General features: G+C 46.5%; 1 protein-coding gene across 2 annotated transcripts in view; it reads left to right on the forward strand.

Moving 5' to 3' along the window:
• Nucleotides 1–22,132, forward strand: part of LOC306759999 (pre-B-cell leukemia transcription factor 1-like) — a gene marked incomplete at its 5' end in the record, with an annotated part of 169,490 nt that overhangs the window by 4,431 nt on the left and 142,927 nt on the right. The window lies entirely within an intron of this gene.

Here is a 22,132-nt window from a genome sequence, read left to right on the forward strand (position 1 = left end):
CGTGACAAAGCGTCTGACCTCTGGAAGCTCTTGGTGAATGTCTGCTGGTGTCAGAGCAAGCCGTCCTGTCCTTCAACAGCAGCTTTCTGTTTGTGTCGGCCTCGGTGGTCGCTGTGGCCGACTGATGCCAGGCGGCTGCTCAGAGGGCAGCGGAGTGTTTGACAAGAGGAACTGAGCCCTGATGGAAGGTGCTGAAAACCCACGCGGCTCGCCTGGTGTGATGGTGGACATCTCCAGGTCAGGCTGTTGGAACAGTGAAGAGCTGGTTTACTCCTCAATCTGATCAGATCAGATGTTTGATCAGGATCTCTAAGCCTTAAAGCTTTATCTTTTCCACCAGGACCAGCAGCATGGAACTGTGATGGTCATGTGACCCTCCAGCTGGTCATGTGACCCTCCAGCTGGTCATGTGACCCTCCAGCTGGTCTACGGAGGTTTTCCAGCGTTTCTATCCGTCCAGGAGGTTTACAATCCAGACACAACATGTAGTGTTTATTCAGAGACTCTAGATCGTAAATCCACCATTATTTATCACATCTTCATCACCATCACTACCATGTTGCTAAGAGACCTCTATTTTCACCTGGACATGATGATGAAGACACTTCCTGTCAGACTTTCCACCAATCAGAGAGCTTAGACTGACGGTAACGTCCAATCAGGAGCAGCCAAAGAAGCTGCCGCTACGGTCTGTAGTAGAGTCCGACCCTAGTCTGTAGCAGCTGGAACCAGTCGGGGCCTGGACCCAGTCAGGTACCTGTGAACGTTTCTGAGGCGGAGCATTGTGGGTTCTCTGCGTGAACAGTGGGGGGCGTCCTGCTGTGGTGGCGGTCCGTCAGAGCCGGGGGGGGGGGGGGGGTGTCCGGAATAGTTACCGCTGAAGAGACCCGTTTCTCCGCCCTCATGGTGTCCAGCTTCTGCAACCTGGTGACGTTTGGACATGAAGATCCACATGTCTGGAGGAACCGCGTCCCACATGTAGAACATGGGTAGGACCTGCAGGAAGAGAGGACCTGGACGAAGATGGGTCCTCATGCAGAGGAGGAGCGTCCGCCGCCGAGCGGGACCACATGGAAGAAGACGTTTTTTCCCTCGGTCTCTGTGCCGTTGTCAGACCCCCATCCCTCAGGGTCTCACGCCGTCCCTCAGGGTCCCACGCCGTCCCTCAGGGTCCCACGTCGTCCCTCAGGGTTTCACGCCGTCCCTTACAGGTCCCACGCCGTCCCTCAGGGTCCCACACCTTCCCTCAGGGTCCCACACCGTCCCTCAAGGTCCCACGCCGTCCCTCAGGGTCCCACGCCTTCCCTCAGGGTCCCACACCGTCCCTCAGGGTCCCACACCGTCCCTTACAGGTCCCACGCCTTCCCTCAGGTTCCCACGCCGTCCCTCAGGGTCCCACGCCGTCCCTTAAGGGTCCCACGCCGTCCCTCAGGGACCCACGCCTTCCCTCAGGGACCCACGCCTTCCCTCAGGGTCTCACGCCTTCCCTCAGGGTCTCACGCCGTCCCTCAGGGTCCCACGCCGTCCCTTAAAGGTCCCACGCCGTCCCTCAGGGTCCCACGCCGTCCCTCAGGGTCCCACGCCGTCCCTTAAAGGTCCCACGCCGTCCCTCAGGGTCCCACGGCGTCCCTCAAGGTCCCACGGCGTCCCTCAAGGTCCCACGGCGTCCCTCAGGGTCCCACGCCGTCCCTCAGGGTCTCACGCCGTCCCTCAAGGTCCCACGCCGTCCCTCAGGGTCTCACGCCGTCCCTCAGGGTCCCACGCCGTCCCTCAGGGTCTCACGCCGTCCCTCAAGGTCCCACGCCGTCCCTCAGGGTCTCACGCCGTCCCTCAAGGTCCCACGCCGTCCCTCAGGGTCTCATGCCGTCCCTCAAGGTCCCACGCCGTCCCTCAAGGTCTCACGCCGTCCCTCAAGGTCCCACACTGTCCCTCAAGGTCTCACGCCGTCCCTCAAGGTCCCACGCCGTCCCTCAAGGTCTCACGCCGTCCCTCAAGGTCTCACGCCGTCCCTCAAGGTCCCACGCCGTCCCTCAAGGTCCCACGCCGTCCCTTAAGGGTCCCACGCCGTCCCTCAAGGTCCCACGCCGTCCCTCAAGGTCCCACGCCGTCCCTTAAGGGTCCCACGCCGTCCCTCAAGGTCCCACGCCGTCCCTCAGGGTCTCATGCCGTCCCTCAAGGTCCCACGCCGTCCCTCAAGGTCTCACGCCGTCCCTCAAGGTCCCACACTGTCCCTCAAGGTCTCACGCCGTCCCTCAAGGTCCCACGCCGTCCCTCAAGGTCTCACGCCGTCCCTCAAGGTCCCACACCGTCCCTCAAGGTCCCACGCCGTCCCTCAGGGTCCCACGCCTTCCCTCAGGGTCCCACACCGTCCCTCAGGGTCCCACACCGTCCCTTACAGGTCCCACGCCTTCCATCAGGTTCCCACGCCGTCCCTCAGGGTCCCACGCCGTCCCTTAAGGGTCCCACGCCGTCCCTCAGGGACCCACGCCTTCCCTCAGGGACCCACGCCTTCCCTCAGGGACCCACGCCTTCCCTCAGGGTCTCACGCCTTCCCTCAGGGTCTCACGCCGTCCCTCAGGGTCCCACGCCGTCCCTTAAAGGTCCCACGCCGTCCCTCAGGGTCCCACGCCGTCCCTCAGGGTCCCACGCCGTCCCTTAAAGGTCCCACGCCGTCCCTCAGGGTCCCACGGCGTCCCTCAAGGTCCCACGGCGTCCCTCAAGGTCCCACGGCGTCCCTCAGGGTCCCACGCCGTCCCTCAGGGTCTCACGCCGTCCCTCAAGGTCCCACGCCGTCCCTCAGGGTCCCACGCCGTCCCTCAGGGTCTCACGCCGTCCCTCAAGGTCCCACGCCGTCCCTCAGGGTCTCACGCCGTCCCTCAAGGTCCCACGCCGTCCCTCAGGGTCTCATGCCGTCCCTCAAGGTCCCACGCCGTCCCTCAAGGTCTCACGCCGTCCCTCAAGGTCCCACACTGTCCCTCAAGGTCTCACGCCGTCCCTCAAGGTCCCACGCCGTCCCTCAAGGTCTCACGCCGTCCCTCAAGGTCTCACGCCGTCCCTCAAGGTCCCACGCCGTCCCTCAAGGTCCCACGCCGTCCCTTAAGGGTCCCACGCCGTCCCTCAAGGTCCCACGCCCAACGTTCCTCCCGTCTCTGACCGTCTGTAAGGCTGTGTGGAAATGAACGTTGTGGACGCAGCGTCTCCATGAAAGAGGTTCAGTCCGGTCTGGAAACGGTTTAGATGCGGTTGCCATAACAATCCCCAGGAGTTCATTTTCCATAATGTGGCGTCTGGAATCTCATTTAATCCCTGCTGAGACGCCGCCTCCAGGCACATATATACACACACACATATACACACACACCCACACATATATACACACACACATATACACACACACCCACACATATATACACACACACATATACATACACACATATACACACACACACATATACATACACACATATACACACACACACATATACATACACACATATACACACACGTATATACACACACACACACACACACATATATATATATAAATACACACACACACATATATACACACATATACACATTTATATATACACACACACATAAACACACACACACACACATATACACGCATATATATATATATATATATATATATATATATATATATATATATATATATATATATATATATGTATATATATATATATATATATATATATATATATATATATATATATATATATATATATATATATATATATATATATATAAATATATATACACACATATACACACACACATATATGCACACACATATATACACATACATATACACACACACATATACACACACACACATATACATACACACATATACACACACACACATATACATACACACATATACACACACACATATATGCACACACATATATACACATACATATACACACACACATATACACACACACATATATATATACACACACATATACACACACATATACACACACACACATATACACACACACACACACACACACACACACATATATATATGTGGTTCGGTCTGGGTCACTGTGTGGTCTGGGTCACTGTGTGGTCCGGTTCGCCGTGTGGTCTGGGTCACTGTGTGGTCCGGGTCACTGTGTGGTCTGGGTCACTGTGTGGTCCGGTTCGCCGTGTGGTCCGGGTAGCCATGTGGTCCGGTCCGGGTTGCTGTGTGCTCCGGTCTGGGTCGCCGTGTGGTCCTGTCTGGGATGCCGTGTGGTCCGGGTCACTGTGTGGTCCGGTTCGCCGTGTGGTCTGGGTCGCCGTGTGGTCTTGGTCGCTGTGTGGTCTGGGTCACTGTGTGGTCTGGGTCACTGTGTGGTCTGGGTCACTGTGTGGTCCGGTTCGCCGTGTGGTCTGGGTTGCCGTGTGGTCTTGGTCGCTGTGTGGTCTGGGTCACTGTGTGGTCCGGTTCACCGTGTGGTCTGCGTCGCCGTGTGGTCCGGGTCGCCGTGTGGTCCGGGTAGCCTTGTGGTCCGGTCCGGGTTGCTGTGTGCTCCGGTCCGGGATGCCGTGTGGTCTGGGTCGCCATGTGGTCCTGTCCGGGTCACTGCGTGGTCCGATCCAGGTCACCGTATGGTCTGGGTCGCCATGTGGTCCGGTCCGGGTCGCCGTGTGGTCTGGGTCGCCATGTGGTCTGGGTCGCCATGTGGTCCGGGTCGCTGTGTGGTCCGGTCCAGGTCGCTGTGCGGTCCGGGTCGCTGTGTGGAAAAGATGTGGAATTTCACAGATGTGGGGACGAACAGATGTGGATGAAACAGATATAAGGTGGATCAGATGTGGAATTCATCAGATGTGGAGTGTAACAGATGTTAAGTGGAACAGATGTGGAATGGAAGAAATGTGGAGTGGAACAGATGAGGAATTTCACAGATGTGGAGTGTGGAGTGGAACAGATGTGGAGAGTACATCTGTAGAATGAAACAGATTTGGAGTGGTACAGATGTGGAATGGAACAAATGTGGACTGGAACAGATGTGGAGTGGATCAGATGTGGAATGGAACAGATGTGGAATGGAACAAATGTGGAGTGGAACAGATGTGGAGTGGAACAAATGTGAATGGATCAGATGTGAAATGGATCAGATGTGGAATGGAATAGATATGGCGTGGAAAATATGTGGAGTGAACAGATGTGGATTCGGAGTGGAACAGATGTGGAATGGAACAGATGTGGAATGGAACAAATGTTAAGTGGAACTGATGTGGAATTTCACAACTGTGGAGTGGAAGATATGTGGAGTGAAACAGATGTGGAATGAACAAATGTGGACTGGAACAGATGTGGAGTGGAACAGATGTGGAATGAACAAATGTGGACTGGAACAGATGTGGAGTGGATCAGATGTGGATTGGAATAGATGTGGAGTGGAACAGATGTGGAGTGGAACAGATGTGAAGTGAACAGATGTGGAGTGAACAGATGTGGAATGGAACAGATCTAGAATGAAACAGATGTGGAGTGGATCAGATGTGGAAGGGAACAAATTTGGTGTGGATCAGATGTGGAATTCATCAGATGTGGAGTGTAATAGATGTGGAATGGAAAAGATGTTCAGTGAAACAGATGTTGAATGGAACAGATGTGGAGTGGATCAGATGTGGAATGGCACAGCTGTGGTGTGGAACAAATGTAGATTGAACAGATGTGGAAGGGAACAGATGTGGAGTGGAACAGATGTGGAATGGTACAGATGTGGAGTGAACAGATATGGAATTAAACAGATGTGGAGTGGAAAAAATGTGGAGTGGAACAAATGTGGAGTGAACGAATGTGGAATGGAACAGATGTGGAGTGGAACAGATGTGGAATGGAACAGATGTGGAATGGAACAAATGTGGAGTGGAACCGATGTGGAATTTCACAGATGTGGAGTGGAAAAGATGGGAAATGGAACAAATGTTGAGTGAACAAATGTGGAATGTAACAGATGTGAAATGGATCAGATGTGGAATGGAATAGATATGGAGTGGAAAAGATGTGGAGTGGAACAGATGTGGAGTGAACAGATGTGGATTCGGAGTGGAACAAATGTGGAATGTAACAGATGTGAAATGGATCAGATGTGGAATGGAATAGATATGGAGTGGAACAGATGTGGAGTGGAACAGATGTGGAGTGAACAAATGTGGACTGGAACAGATGTGGAGTGAACAGATGTGGAATGAAACTGATGTGAAATGGATCAGATGTGGAAGGGAACAAATTTGGAATGTAACAGATGTAGATTTTAACCAAAGTGGAGTGGAACAGATGTGGAGTCGATCAGATATGGAATTCATCAGATGTGGAGTGTAACAGATGTGGAATGGATCAGATGTGGAATGGAACAGATGTGGTGTGGAACAAATGTAGAGTGAACAGATGTGGAGTTGACCATATGTGGAATGGCACAGATGTGGACTGAATATATGTGGAGTGAACAGATGTGGAATGGAACAAATGTGGAGTGGAACAGATGTGGAATTTCAGAGATGTGGAGTGGAACAGATGTAGAGTGGCACAGATGTGGAGTGGATCAGATGAGGAATTTCACAGATGTGGAGTGTGGAGTGGAACAGATGTGGAATTCATCAGATGTGGAGTGTAACAGATGTTAAGTGGAACAGATGTGGAATGGAACAAATGTGGAGTGGAACAGATGTGGAGTGGATCATATGTGGTATGGGTCAGATGTGGAGTGGAACAGATGTGGAGTGGATCAGATATGGAATGGAACAGATGTGGAATGGAACAAATGTGGAGTGGAACAAATGTGGAATTTCACAGATGTGGAATGGAACAGATGTGGAGTTGATCAGATGTGGAGTGGAACAGATATGGAATGGAACAAACGTGGAATGAACAGATGTGGAGTGGATCAGAGGAGGAATTTCACAGATGTGGAGTGTGGAGTGGAACAGATGTGGAATTCATCAGATGTGGAGTGTAACAAATGTTAAGTGGAACAGATGTGGAATGGAACAAATGTGGAGTGGAACAGATGAGGAATATCACAGATGTGGAGTGTGGAGTGGAACAAATGTGGAGTGTACATCTGTGGAATGAAACAGATTTGGAGTGGTACAGATGTGGAATGGAACAAATGTGGAGTGGAACAGATGTGGAGTGGAACAGATGTGGAATGGAACAAACGTGGAATGAACAGATGTGGGGTGGATCAGATGTGGAATTTCACAGATGTGGAGTGTGGAGTGTAACAGATGTGGAATTCATCAGATGTGGAGTGTAACAGATGTTAAGTGGAACAGATGTGGAATGGAACAAATGTGGAGTGGAACAGATGAGGAATTCCACAGATGTGGAGTGTGGAGTGGAACCGATGTGGAATTTCACAGGTGTGGAATGGAACAAATGTTGAGTGGATCAGATGTGGAGTGGAACAGATGTGGAATGGAACAAACGTGGAATGAACAGATGTGGAGTGGAACAGATGTGGAATGGCACAGATTTGGTGTGGAACAGATGTAGAGTGAACAGATGTGGAAGGGAAAAGATGTGGAATGGAACAGATGTGGAATGGAACAAATGTGGAGTGGAACAGATGTGGAGTGGAACAAATGTGAATGGATCAGATGTGAAATGGATCAGATGTGGAATGGAATAGATATGGCGTGGAAAATATGTGGAGTGAACAGATGTGGATTCGGAGTGGAACAGATGTGGAATGGAACAGATGTGGAATGGAACAAATGTTAAGTGGAACTGATGTGGAATTTCACAACTGTGGAGTGGAAGATATGTGGAGTGAAACAGATGTGGAATGAACAAATGTGGACTGGAACAGATGTGGAGTGGAACAGATGTGGAATGAACAAATGTGGACTGGAACAGATGTGGAGTGGATCAGATGTGGATTGGAATAGATGTGGAGTGGAACAGATGTGGAGTGGAACAGATGTGAAGTGAACAGATGTGGAGTGAACAGATGTGGAATGGAACAGATCTAGAATGAAACAGATGTGGAGTGGATCAGATGTGGAAGGGAACAAATTTGGTGTGGATCAGATGTGGAATTCATCAGATGTGGAGTGTAATAGATGTGGAATGGAAAAGATGTTCAGTGAAACAGATGTTGAATGGAACAGATGTGGAGTGGATCAGATGTGGAATGGCACAGCTGTGGTGTGGAACAAATGTAGATTGAACAGATGTGGAAGGGAACAGATGTGGAGTGGAACAGATGTGGAATGGTACAGATGTGGAGTGAACAGATATGGAATTAAACAGATGTGGAGTGGAAAAAATGTGGAGTGGAACAAATGTGGAGTGAACGAATGTGGAATGGAACAGATGTGGAGTGGAACAGATGTGGAATGGAACAGATGTGGAATGGAACAAATGTGGAGTGGAACCGATGTGGAATTTCACAGATGTGGAGTGGAAAAGATGGGAAATGGAACAAATGTTGAGTGAACAAATGTGGAATGTAACAGATGTGAAATGGATCAGATGTGGAATGGAATAGATATGGAGTGGAAAAGATGTGGAGTGGAACAGATGTGGAGTGAACAGATGTGGATTCGGAGTGGAACAAATGTGGAATGTAACAGATGTGAAATGGATCAGATGTGGAATGGAATAGATATGGAGTGGAACAGATGTGGAGTGGAACAGATGTGGAGTGAACAAATGTGGACTGGAACAGATGTGGAGTGAACAGATGTGGAATGAAACTGATGTGAAATGGATCAGATGTGGAAGGGAACAAATTTGGAATGTAACAGATGTAGATTTTAACCAAAGTGGAGTGGAACAGATGTGGAGTCGATCAGATATGGAATTCATCAGATGTGGAGTGTAACAGATGTGGAATGGATCAGATGTGGAATGGAACAGATGTGGTGTGGAACAAATGTAGAGTGAACAGATGTGGAGTTGACCATATGTGGAATGGCACAGATGTGGACTGAATATATGTGGAGTGAACAGATGTGGAATGGAACAAATGTGGAGTGGAACAGATGTGGAATTTCAGAGATGTGGAGTGGAACAGATGTAGAGTGGCACAGATGTGGAGTGGATCAGATGAGGAATTTCACAGATGTGGAGTGTGGAGTGGAACAGATGTGGAATTCATCAGATGTGGAGTGTAACAGATGTTAAGTGGAACAGATGTGGAATGGAACAAATGTGGAGTGGAACAGATGTGGAGTGGATCGTATGTGGTATGGGTCAGATGTGGAGTGGAACAGATGTGGAGTGGATCAGATATGGAATGGAACAGATGTGGAATGGAACAAATGTGGAGTGGAACAAATGTGGAATTTCACAGATGTGGAATGGAACAGATGTGGAGTTGATCAGATGTGGAGTGGAACAGATATGGAATGGAACAAACGTGGAATGAACAGATGTGGAGTGGATCAGAGGAGGAATTTCACAGATGTGGAGTGTGGAGTGGAACAGATGTGGAATTCATCAGATGTGGAGTGTAACAAATGTTAAGTGGAACAGATGTGGAATGGAACAAATGTGGAGTGGAACAGATGAGGAATATCACAGATGTGGAGTGTGGAGTGGAACAAATGTGGAGTGTACATCTGTGGAATGAAACAGATTTGGAGTGGTACAGATGTGGAATGGAACAAATGTGGAGTGGAACAGATGTGGAGTGGAACAGATGTGGAATGGAACAAACGTGGAATGAACAGATGTGGGGTGGATCAGATGTGGAATTTCACAGATGTGGAGTGTGGAGTGTAACAGATGTGGAATTCATCAGATGTGGAGTGTAACAGATGTTAAGTGGAACAGATGTGGAATGGAACAAATGTGGAGTGGAACAGATGAGGAATTCCACAGATGTGGAGTGTGGAGTGGAACCGATGTGGAATTTCACAGGTGTGGAATGGAACAAATGTTGAGTGGATCAGATGTGGAGTGGAACAGATGTGGAATGGAACAAACGTGGAATGAACAGATGTGGAGTGGAACAGATGTGGAATGGCACAGATTTGGTGTGGAACAGATGTAGAGTGAACAGATGTGGAAGGGAAAAGATGTGGAGTGGAACAGATGTGGAATGGCACAGATGTGGAGCGAACAAATGTGGAGTTGAACAGATGTGGAATTGAACAAACGTGGAATGGAACAGATGTGGAGTGGATCAGATGTGGAATGGAATAGATGTGGAGTGGAAAAGATGTGGAGTGCAACAGATGTGAAGTGAACAGATGTGGATTTGGAGTGGGAACAGATGTAGAGTGGATCAGATGTGGAATTCATCATATGTGGAGTGGAACAGATGTTAAGTGGAACAGATGTGGAATTCATCATATGTGGAGTGGAACAGATGTTACGTGGAACAGATGTGGAATGGAACAGATTTGGAGTGGCACAGATGTGGAATGGAACAGATGTGGAATTACACAGATGTGGAGTGGAACAGATGTGGAATGGCACACATCTTAAGTGGAACAGATGTGGAGTGGAACAGATGTGGAGTGAACAAATGTGGACTGGAACAGATGTGGAGTGGAACAGATGTGGAGTGGAACAGATGTGGAATGAAACTGATGTGAAATGGATCAGATGTGGAAGGGAACAAATTTGGAATGTAACAGATGTTGATTTTAACCAAAGTGGAGTGGAACAGATGTGGAATGGAACAGATGTGGATTCGATCAGATATGGAATTCATCAGATGTGGAGTGTAACAGATGTGGAATGGCACAGATGTGGAATGGAACAGATGTTCAGTGAAACAGATGTTGAATGGAACAGATGTGGAGTGAATCAGATGTGGAATGGCACAGATGTGGTGTGGAACAAATGTAGAGTGAACAGATGTGGAGTTGACCATATGTGGAATGGAACAAATGTGGACTGAATATATGTGGAGTGAACAGATGTGGAATGGAACAAATGTGGAGTGGAACAGATGTGGAATTTCAGCGATGTGGAGTGGAACAGATGTGGACTGGATCAGATGAGGAATTTCACAGATGTGGAGTGTGGAGTGGAACAGATGTGGAATTCATCAGATGTGGAGTGTAACAGATGTTAAGTGGAACAGATGTGGAATGGAACAAATGTGGAGTGGAACAGATGAGGAATATCACAGATGTGGAGTGTGGAGTGGAACTGATGTTACGTGGAACAGATGTGGAATGGAACAGATGTGGAGTGGCACAGATGTGGAAGGGAACAGATGTGGAGTGGAACAGATGTGGAATGGCACAGATGTGGAGCGAACAAATGTGGAGTTGAACAGATGTGGAATTGAACAAACGTGGAATAGAACAGATGTGGAGTGGATCAGATGTGGAATGGAATAGATGTGGAGTGGAAAAGATGTGGAGTGGAACAGATGTGAAGTGAACAGATGTGGATTTGGAGTGGAACAGATGTAGAGTGGATCAGATGTGGAATTCATCATATGTGGAGTGGAACAGATGTTAAGTGGAACAGATGTGGAATTCATCATATGTGGAGTGGAACAGATGTTAAGTGGAACAGATGTGGAATGGAACAAATGTGGAGTGGCACAGATGTGGAATGGAACAGATGTGGAATTACACAGATGTGGAGTGGAACAGATGTGGAATGGCACACATCTTAAGTGGAACAGATGTGGAGTGAACAAATGTGGACTGGAACAGATGTGGAGTGGAACAGATGTGAAGTGAACAGATGTGGAGTGAACAAATGTGGACTGGAACAGATGTAGAGTGGAACAGATGTGGAGTGGAACAGATGTGAAGTGAACAGATGTGGAGTGAACAGATGTGGAATGAAACTGATGTGAAATGGATCAGATGAGGAAGGGAACAAATTTGGAATGTAACAGATGTAGATTTTAACCAAAGTGGAGTGGAACAGATGTGGAATGGATCAGATGTGGAATGGAACAGATGTAGAGTGAACAGATGTGGAGTTGACCATATGTGGAATGGAACAGATGTGGACTGAATATATGTGGAGTGAACAGATGTGGAATGGAACAAATGTGGAGTGGAACAGATGTGGAATTTCAGAGATGTGGAGTGGAACAGATGTGGAGTGGCACAGATGTGGACTGGATCAGATGAGGAATTTCACAGATGTGGAGTGTGGAGTGGAACAGATGTGGAATTCATCAGATGTGGAGTGTAACAGATGTTAAGTGGAACAGATGTGGAATGGAACAAATGTGGAGTGGAACAGATGTGGAGTGGATCATATGTGGTATGGGTCAGATGTGGAGTGGAACAGATGTGGAGTGGAACAGATGTGGAATTTCAGAGATGTGGAGGGGAACAGATGAGGAGTGGCACAGATGTGGACTGGATCAGATATGGAATGGAACAGATGTGGAATGGAACAAATGTGGAGTGGAACAAATGTGGAATTTCACAGATGTGGAATGGAACAGATGTGGAGTTGATCAGATGTGGAGTGGAACAGATGTGGAATGGAACAAACGTGGAATGAACAGATGTGGAGTGGATCAGATGAGGAATTTCACAGATGTGGAGTGTGGAGTGGAACAGATGTGGAATTCATCAGATGTGGAGTGTAACAAATGTTAAGTGGAACTGATGTGGAATGGAACAAATGTGGAGTGGAACAGATGAGGAATATCACAGATGTGGAGTGTGGAGTGGAACAAATGTGGAGTGTACATCTGTGGAATGAAACAGATTTGGAGTGGTACAGATGTGGAATGGAACAAATGTGGAGTGGAACAGATGTGGAGTGGATCTGATATGGAATGGAACAAATGTGGAGTGGATCCGATGTGGAATTTCACAGATGTGAAATGGAACAGATGTGGAGTGGATCAGATGTGGAGTGGAACAGATGTGGAATGGAACAAACGTGGAATGAACAGATGTGGAGTGGATCAGATGAGGGATTTCACAGATGTGGAGTGTGGAGTGGAACAGATGTGGAGTGTAACAAATGTTAAGTGGAACAGATGTGGAATGGAACAAACGTGGAATGAACAGATGTGGAGTGGAACAGATGTGGAGAGGAAAAGATGTGGAATGGAACAAACGTGGAATGAACAGATGTGGAGTGGATCAGATGTGGAATTTCACAGATGTTGAGTGTGGAGTGTAACAGATGTGGAATTCATCAGATGTGGAGTGTAACAGATGTTAAGTGGAACAGATGTGGAATGGAACAAATGTGGAGTGGAACAGATGAGGAATTTCACAGATGTGGAGTGTGGAGTGGAGCCGATGTGGAATTTCACAGAAGTGGAATGGAACAAATGTTGAGTGGATCAGATGTGGAGTGGAACAGATGTGGAATGGAACAAACGTTGAATGAACAGATGTGGAGTGGAACAGATGTGGAATGGCACAGATTTGGTGTGGAACAGATGTAGAGTGAACAGATGTGGAAGGGAAAAGATGTGGAGTGGAACAGATGTGGAATGGCACAGATGTGGAGTGGATCAGATGTGGAATTTCACAGATGTTGAGTGTGGAGTGTAACAGATGTGGAATTCATCAGATGTGGAGTGTAACAGATGTTAAGTGGAACAGATGTGGAATGGAACAAATGTGGAGTGGAACAGATGAGGAATTTCACAGATGTGGAGTGTGGAGTGGAGCCGATGTGGAATTTCACAGAAGTGGAATGGAACAAATGTTGAGTGGATCAGATGTGGAGTGGAACAGATGTGGAATGGAACAAACGTTGAATGAACAGATGTGGAGTGGAACAGATGTGGAATGGCACGGATGTGGAGCGAACAAATGTGGAGTTGAACAGATGTGGAATTGAACAAACGTGGAATGGAACAGATGTGGAGTGAATATTTGTGGAGTGAACAGATGTGAAATGGCATAGATGTGGAGTTGATCAGATTTGGAAAGGAACAGGAATAGAACAGATGTGTAACTCATCAGATGTGGAATGGAACAAACGTGGAATGAACAGATGTGGAGTGGATCAGATGTGGAATTCATCAGATGTGGAGTGGAACAGATGTTAAGTGGAACAGATGTGGAATGGCACAGATGTGGAATGGATCAGATGTGGTGTGGAACAGATGTGGAATGGATCAGATGTGGAGTGGAACAGATGTGGAATGGAACAGATATGGAATGGCACAGATGTGGAGTGGAACAGATGTGGAATGGCACACATCTTAAGTGGAACAGATGTTAAGTGGAACAAATGTGGAATGGAACATATGTGGAATGGAACAGATGTGGAATGGAACAGATGTGGAATATAACAGATGTGGAATGGAACACATGTAAAGTGGAACAAATGTGGAATGGAATAGATGTGGGATCTGTCATCAGGAAATCTGCAGCAACATAAAAGCGGATCTCCATTCTCCTCTTATGGTCCAGTTGTCAGTTGGGCGTCAGCAGCATGGAGCCCTGCTGGTGGGAGGGGCCCTCAGAGGCCTCTCTGCTCAGCCTACCTGTCTCCTACATCACCTGGACATGTCAGGAACCATGCTTCGTGTTATTGACCAGACGGACCATGTGACCCCCACCTTCATGTTGCTGGCGAAGCTGCATGAGAAGAAAACAGATGATAAGTGTTCGGTGCAGCTCCCCCAGGCAGCTCGCTGACATGCCCCCCCCCCCACTCTGCCAGTGAATTCACATCACACATGAGCTGCTCTGCTCAGATTCTGACAACAGAGATGAGATAAAGAGCTTTGAAGAGTTTGTAAGATTGTGTAACGTTGACAAAATGCGCATCTCCGTGACATTGATCTTCCATCCATCTTCATCTGCGATGAGGGATGCAAATGGCGGGGAGCGGAGGACGCACACTGTTGCTAAATGGTCCATTTCTCTGGAGCACGCTGCCTTATGAGCAACAGATCCTGTCAGCTATTCTCAGAGTCTTTTTGGAGACACTTTTCCACCTTTACCCCCCCTCTTCCTTCTTCCTTCCCTTCTCCAGCTCTTCTCCTCTTCCTCGCCAGGCGCCCAAATTAGGCAGCGGTTGACGTGTCGGTGTGACTAGTCATGAAATATTAACAGCTTGTGGAGAATTTCACATCCTGCATTTCTCTTCGCTATCAGCGTGCCGACACAGACCAAGGTTTCTTTGTGGGAAGACGGAAGACATTTTTTCATGATGTAGATGATGTCCATTTAGCCTACATGATGCAGATGATGTCCATCTATCCTACATGAAGTAGATAATGTCCATCTATCCTACATGATGTAGATGATGTCCGTCTATCCTACATGATGTAGATGATGTCCATCTAGCCTACATGATGTAGATGATGTTTATATAGCCTACATGATGTAGATGATGTCCATCTAGCCTACATGATGTAGATGATGTTTATATAGTCTACATGATGTAGATGATGTCCATCTATCCTACATGATGTAGATGTTTTCCAGCTTGCCTACGTGATGTAGATGATGTTTATATAGCCTACATGATGTAGATGATGTCCATCTAGCCTACATGATGTAGATGATGTTTATATAGCCTACATGATGTAGATGATGTCCATCTATCCTACATGATGTTGATGATGTCCATCTAGCCTACATGATGTAGATGATGTTTATATAGCCTACATGATGTAGATGATTTCCAGCTTGCCTACGTGATGTAGATGATATTTATATAGTCTACATGATGTAGATGATGTCCATCTATCCTACATGATGTAGATGATGTTTATATAGCCTACATGATGTAGATGATGTCCATCTAGCCTAAATGATGTAGATGATGTTTATATAGCCTACATGATGTAGATGATGTCCGTCAAGCCTACATGATGTAGATGATGTTTATATAGCCTACATGATGTAGATGATGTCCATCTCTCCTACATGATGTAGATGATGTTTATATAGTCTACATGATGTAGATGATGTCCATCTATCCTACATGATGTAGATGATTTCCAGCTTGCCTACGTGATGTAGATGATGTTTATATAGCCTACATGATGTAGATGATGTCCGTCTATCCTACATGATGTAGATGATGTCCGTCTATCCTACATGATGTAGATGATGTCTGTCTAGCCTACATGATGTAGATGATTCCCATCTATCCTACATGATGTAGATGATGTCCATCTATCCTACATGATGTAGATTATGTCCGTCTATCCTACATGATGTTGATGATGTCCATCTAGCCTACATGATGTAGATGATGTTTACATAGCCTACATGATGTAGATGACTTCCATCTAGCCTATGTGATGTAGATGATTTCCATCTAGCCTATGTAATGTAGATGATTTCCATCTATCCTACATGATGTAGATGATGTTTATATAGCCTACATGATGTAGATGGTGTCCATCTATCCTACATGATGTAGATGATGTTTATATAGCCTACATGATGTAGATGATGTTTATATAGCCTACATGATGTAGATGATGTCCATCTAGCCTACATGATGTAGATGATGTTTATATAGCCTACATGATGTAGATGATGTCCATCTATCCTACATGATGTAGATTATGTCCATCTAGCCTACATGATGTAGATGATGTTTATATAGCCTACATGATGTAGATGATGTCCGTCTATCCTACATGATGTAGATGATGTCCGTCTAGCCTACATGATGTAGATGATGTTTATATAGCCTACATGATGTAGATGATGTCCATCTAGCCTACGTGATGTAGATGATTTTCATCTATCCTACATGATGTAGATTATGTCCGTCTATCCTACATGATGTAGATGATGTTTATATAGCCTACATGATGTAGATGATGTCCATCTATCCTACATGATGTAGATGATGTTTATATAGCCTACATGATGTAGATGATGTCCATCTATCCTACATGATGTAGATGATGTTTATATAGCCTACATGATGTAGATGATGTCCGTCTAGCCTACATGATGTAGATGATGTCCATCTATCCTACATGAAGTAGATGATGTCCATCTATCCTACATGATGTAGATGATGTCCGTCTAGCCTACATGATGTAGATGATTCCCATCTATCCTACATGATGTAGATGATGTTTATATAGCCTACGTGTTGTAGATGATGTCCGTCTAGCCTACATGATGTAGATGATTCCCATCTATCCTACATGATGTAGATGATGTTTATATAGCCTACATGGTGTAGATGATGTCCATCTATCCTACATGATGTAGATGATGTTTATATAGCCTACATGAAGTAGATGATGTTTATATAGCCTACATGAAGTAGATGATGTCCGTCTAGCCTACATGATATAGATGATTTCCATCTATCCTACATGATGTAGATGATGTCCATCTATCCTACATGATGTAGATGATGTTTATATAGCCTACATGATGTAGATGATGTCCATCTATCCTACATGATGTAGATGATGTTTATATAGCCTACATGATGTAGATGATGTCCATCTATCCTACATGATGTAGATGATGTTTATATAGTCTACATGATGTAGATGATTTCCATCTATCCTACATGATGTAGATGATGTTTATATAGTCTACATGATGTAGATGATTTCCATCTATCCTACATGATGTAGATGATGTCCATCTAGCCAACATGATGTAGATGATGTTTATATAGCCTACATGATGTAGATGATGTTCATCTATCCTACATGATGTAGATCATGTCCATCTATCCTACATGATGTAGATGATGTTTATATAGCCTACACGATGTAGATGATGTTTATATAGCCTACATTCAGGCTGTAGATCACACCTCACTATGTTCCTAATGTGATCCTCTGTGATTTCACCCACACTGCATTAGGATCAATGTTTTCATTTAACCACATCCACTCGGCCAAGTGGACGGGAAGTACGATGGAAATTGAATGAATAATAACTTAAATAATAACTTTTTATCTTGAATGTGTGATTTTATTAGATGGCGACTATGATCAAATATCCCAAATCATACCCAATAGAAAGCACCGTGTCCTGCAGTTTGATGAGACCATCAGGACAGATTTAAATCATGTGTTGGGATGTGGACAGACAGTCCAGCATCTCCTGAGATGACCAGGTAAATATCATTTCATCATTGCTGTAAAATAGAAGTGGAGAAAATGAGTTGATGAGGTGAATCCTCCTCTCTCATTACCCGTAGCTCCGGCTTCCTGTCCTCCTCACTGATGATGATGTTCACAAGTAGCTGTAGGCAAGCGCTCATTAGTTAAAGCAAAACTGGGACAATTTTTCACAGTGTTCTAACTGAAAAGAAGGTGAACAGGGACTCCAGAGTGCCTTCAGACCTGCTGGCTTCTTCTCTTCCTACACAGACCCAGCAACACTCCGAGTGTGGCCATGTGACTCGGTCAGACTCATCTAAAGTGTGGACTTACTGGACTAATAATTTACCTCTGGACCTGGGATATTTGCTGCTGGCTGTGTGTCCTTTGGCACGTTGGCCGCGGATGCAAGGAAATGGATTGAATGGAAGACGGCCAAAACTGACCTGAACACTAGAGGCGCTCGTGTGAACAAGATTGGAGATTGGAGGTAAACACAATGGCAGATCATTCTGAAAGCTTTTCCAGTCCAAGAACCTTACAGGGACCGGCCACAGTCCAAGAACCTTACAGAGACCGGCCAGTCCAGGAACCTTACAGGGACCGGCCAGTCCAGGAACCTTACAGGGACCAGCCAGTCCAAGAATCTTACAGGGACCGGCCAGTACAGAAACCTTACAGGTTTCAGCCCAGTCCACGAACCTTACAGGGATCGCCTAGTCCAGGAACCTTACAGGGACCGGCCCAGTCCAGAAACCTACATGTCCAGAAACCTTCCAGGGATTGCCCAATCCAGGACCCTAACAGGGACTGGCCAAGTACAGGAACCTTTTGGGGACCGGCCCAGTCCAGGAACCTTACAGGAACCGGCCCAGTCCTGGAACTTTACAGGGACCTGCCCAGTCCTGGAACTTTACAGGGACCGGCCCAGTCCTGGAATCTTACAGGGACCGGCCCAGTCCAGATACCTTACAGTGACCGGCCCAGTTCAGGTACCTTAAAGGAACCGGCCCAGTCCTGGAACCTTACAGGGACCGGCCCAGTCCAGATACCTTACAGGGACCGGCCCAGTCCTGGAAGTCCTTACTGTTCACCTGCAGCTTATATAAGGCTAAATCTCTTGGGGTCTCTTGGGGAAGGCTATGTCTGTGCAGTCCAACAGAGCGCAGCGTGTTAGCTTTTAGCAACATTTTTATATTTGTTTCTCCCGTTGCACAGTGACAAACCTTCGAGCCTAACAGTTAGCAACCAACTAGTAAACTGTTCTTTAACAAAATGATACTGAACTAAAACATTACCAACGTTTGACCCTTTCACTAGTTCAGAGTCCACGTTGCCATGTACACACATGTATATAGTAAGCATTTCCCAGCCCTTACATGCTAATACGTTACTGCTATCGATGGACGCAACGAGGCAAAACGTGTTACTAAGCTACAAGCTCCTACAATCCTCCTGATGAAGTCTTTTTTTTAGACTTTCCTGTCCAACGGGATAGATGCCTGGTTCACGTTCAACATATTCAGGGTCCTGTTCGGCCATGGTTTCTTTTTTTCTTGTGCCAGGACGTGAGGGGTGTGTCCCAGCATCTCAGCTTGTTAACCTGAATGTGTATAATAAAGACATGTGAACACTTCAGGACACATCAGAGGAATCTGGACAGTGAAATATTTTAACTAAAGAGTAGTTGAAAAATATTTAGAAGTTGATTTAGTCTGCAGGTTTTGGACATGAGCTGAGGAGATTCTGCTTTGTTGGCTTAGGACATTTTTTCCCTGTTCTCCATCGTTCTCCGATTTTCAGCTGGCGGAGCGGCAGAGCGCCTCCAACACACACAACACTAGTTGTGCTGGCAGTTATGTTAATGGGATGCTATTAGGCCATGATTCCATATGAGCAGTCTGGGAGAAGAAGAGCCCCAGCGGCGGAATATGATAACATGGCGTGCGCCTCGTTGATACGGTTCCAATATGCATAATTTGCATAGTGCACCCTCCCCACTAACAAGGGGCGTGGCCTCCACACTGAGCCACTTAAAAGACTTTCTGAGTGATGCTGTCTGGTCTGGTTGATGGAGTGGGGAAATGTCCGTCCGGCTGGTGTAGTTTGTTCAGCTGTTGGAGTCTGATGGAGGAGGTGACCAGAGGATGGTTTCCCACAACCTGAAGAGATAAGAAAAATCCAAATACCAGCCATGCTGAAGATCAGTGGAAAGCAGATGAACTGGCAGATCCAGCTGTTAAAGAGACTGCCATCAGTAGCTCCAGGTGAGGTGCATGAGCTCAACCTGGAGACCAAGGGAAGCAGGAGCTGGACACAAAATCTACACAAAACCCATCATGTGTGGGGAGTTGGAACATTTAGCATTTAGTTTATGGCAGCTCTTCTCTTAAATAGCTTCCATTCCCATAAATAGCTAGAAATCAAATATTCATGATGTTGCCATTTCCAATTTATTCATGTTCTTTTTACTTCCAGCCTCTTCTCCAGAGAGTCAACATTTAGCATTCACACACACACACACACACACACACACACACACACACATGCCTGTATGACTTTCTGGTTCATGAAGACTGAAGCAGAAAACCACCCTGGACACCCGGTGGGTTCCCTCCTCAGCTAAACAAAGTGTGCTACATGCTAGCTGCCAGCTTTTACAGCCCGATTCACACTTTTTTAGTTTTGTTTCAGTTTATTTCCATCAGAACCGTCAGCAGGCCTCCTGACGAGCGCCTACAAGACTAAAGCCACTACAATGTCTCACTAAGGTCACTCCTAAACACACAAAGAGTTTGGAATCAGGGCAGACAAAGGAGAAACTTCCCTTCATTCATGATCCTAAGTGCTTAGTCTGATTAAGGGTTGTGGGGGGGGGGGGGGGGGCTATCCCAGCAGCAGGAGGCAGGTACACCCTGGAAGGGTCACCAGTCCATTGCAGGGCCGACACAAAGAGACACACAACCATTCACACTCCTCAGGACAAACTAGAGTAACCAGTTCACCAAAGATGCATGGGAGACACACCCCTGTCTGACCCGCCCCCCAGCCAAGGAAACAACCTTCTGGCTGTGGGTCACAGTGCTAACCACGACGCCACCGTGCAGCTTTAAGACATGGATAATCCTTCTCATTCCAAGCCTTTCTCTGTGTGTTTTGGTGGGAAATGTGTGAAGAACATGAAAGACGTCTTCATGAAGTTTCCAGACCAGGATGTCGTCTCTGTCAGCAGATCTCCACTCACCCCTCCCACCACCAGGCAGGAGTCACATGACAAGCATGGTCAGAAAGAAGGACTGCATGCTAAAAAGAAGCTGAATATGAAAAGACATCTCATTCTCTGAAGCTCCATTCACGCTGTATTGACATTAGAGGATTATTATCCATTCTGCAGGAACACTGGGACCACGCTGCTGGTGTGTTTTTCACTGCTGTTCTAGACATATACATATACTATGTACATATAGTTCCAGATGAGTATTACTTTTCAAGATGATTACTTGTACTATGTTCCAGGATCGTGCACCCCTTCATGTGAGATGGCTTCACTGAATCCTGATCTTGGATTGGGAATATTGTGACCTCCTCTTGTTAGTGCCCTGGTGATCCAGCTGTTCATTTTTATATGAGTGTAGTTGTTTAATGGGGGGTGAGGGGTGCAAGTCCATTCAATAATTTATGAATGAGATGTATTTCTTTTTAGATGTTACAGTGGTACAAATGACGCCTTTTCTATTCATGTTTTTTATCAGTTATACCCCAACTTTTTATTATTATTGTTGGTTATGAAATATTAACTGTTTCTTCACATCTGCATGTATTGTCTGTGCGTCCATGCTGTGTGCATATTTATGTAGTCTGTAGACTCAGCTTCAGGATGATCAGAATGATGTGAAGGCCCAGGGGAGGACATTAAACACCCCCTCAGGCTGCTCTCCTCCACCGCTCATTCTCAACCTTTCATTTTCCCTTAATGACGACTCCTCCTAGTTATTTCAGTGGCTGGATCTCAGGGACAGAAGCAGACTTAGATCCCAGAACACCGTGATCGCGATACTGATGAAGTGGGGATCAATATTTTAGGCCCCAGCCTCAACCCTTAAACTCTACAAGCAGCATGCAGACTTGATGTTTCCATGGAGACATGA

The sequence above is a fragment of the Telmatherina bonti genome (genome assembly GCF_933228915.1).
Source record: "Telmatherina bonti genome assembly, chromosome: 8".
NCBI lineage: Eukaryota > Metazoa > Chordata > Actinopteri > Atheriniformes > Telmatherinidae > Telmatherina > Telmatherina bonti.